The sequence below is a fragment of the Eumetopias jubatus genome, unplaced genomic scaffold, assembly GCF_037043125.1.
Source record: "Eumetopias jubatus isolate StellerSeaLion01/CBP00866 unplaced genomic scaffold, mEumJub1_p1.0 scaffold_3, whole genome shotgun sequence".
NCBI classification, from domain to species: Eukaryota; Metazoa; Chordata; class Mammalia; order Carnivora; family Otariidae; genus Eumetopias; species Eumetopias jubatus.
This window is the reverse complement of record NW_028274809.1, coordinates 84,396,610-84,398,070: the sequence shown is the minus strand read 5'-3', so window position 1 is coordinate 84,398,070 and position 1,461 is coordinate 84,396,610. Positions and strand designations below refer to the sequence as shown.

The following is a 1,461-nucleotide window of genomic DNA, read 5'->3' as shown; positions in this document are numbered from 1 at the left end:
ATAAAATGGAAAGGAGAAAAACAATAAAACAAAAACTTTTTTGCAAAGGTCAATAAAATTTACCAATTGATAAAAAGAGAAGGCACAAATTATCAATATTAATAGTAAACAGGGGATATCACTATAGATCCGGCAGACATAAAAAGGAAAATAGTCGAACACTAAATTACTCAGATAAGCTTGAGGACTTAGATGAAATGGATCAATTTCTTAAAAAGCACTAACTACCACAAATAACTAGATATGAAATAGATAATTTAAATAGTTCTGCAACTATCTTCCCCCCTCTCCCCCGCCCCGTGGTTGACATCTTTATTGCTTTGGAGGGGGGGTTAGGTCCTCAGGAGCTCCTGATGGGGCTGGCCGCTTCCACTTTGCAGGATGGCTCTGGCTATGGGAATGGCAGCCATGCGCAGATCTGGGCGGTACTTGTTCTTGCAGATGATGTGCCTGATGCTGCGGAGGGTAGCCAGTGCATTCTCACTGATGCTGGTCCCTACGTAGAAGGTGGTGGGTTTTCGCAGGGCCCATCTCCATTTCACGACCACCACTACAGGTCTGCCCTCGGCCACTGGCTCCACGCCCACAGTCTTATGGTGAATCAGCTTGTTGTAGTGGGATGAGTTGTGAGCCTTCAGGTTACTGGGTTCAGTGCTGTTTGCTTGTTCCTCTTAATCAGGAAACTGGAGAGGTTCCGCGCAATCGTCCGTTGTAGGTGGGCAGACATGGCGGTGGTGGGCAGACTTGGCGGCAGCTCTCTACTGTGGCCAGAGAGGAAAAGAGGCCCAGGGTCCTGCAACTATTAAGAAAACTGAATTCATAATTTAAAAACTCATGAAAAAGAAATCACCAGGCCCAAATCATTTTACTAGGAAATTCCACTGAACTTTTAAGAAAGAATTAAAACAAATTATGCACAGTCTCTTCCAGAAAAGAGAAGACAAGGGAATACATCTTAATTCATTTTATGGAGCTAGTATTACACTGATACTAAAACTATATAAAAATAGTAAAGAAAAAGAAAACTACAGTCCGATATCCCTCATGAAATTAGACATAAAAATCTGTAACATATTAGCAAATAGAATTAGGTAATCTATATGAGGAATTATATGCCATGGCCAAGTGGGGTTTATTACAGTGATGCAAGATTGGTTCAGTCCACAAAAGCTATTATATGATCCACCATATTAACAGGCTAAAGAAGAAAAACCATATGATATCAATTGATACAGAAAATGCGTTTGACCAAAATTCAACACTATTCATAATGAAAATTCTCAGAAAAATTGGAGAAGAGGGAAACTTCCTCAACTTGATAAAGAGCATCTATAAAAAATCTACAACCAATACTTAATGGTAAAGAATTTGAATGCTTTCCCCCTATGATTAGGAAGAAGGCAAAATATCTGCTCTTATATATTCAACATGGTTCTGGAATCCTAGCCAGTGCAATCAGAT

At 39.9% G+C, this 1,461-nt stretch overlaps 1 pseudogene; it reads right to left on the bottom strand.

Annotated features, from left to right (window-relative positions):
• Positions 1-332: 332 nt before the first annotated feature.
• Positions 333-727, bottom strand: LOC114224577 (large ribosomal subunit protein eL28 pseudogene; annotated as a pseudogene).
• Positions 728-1,461: the final 734 nt, after the last annotated feature.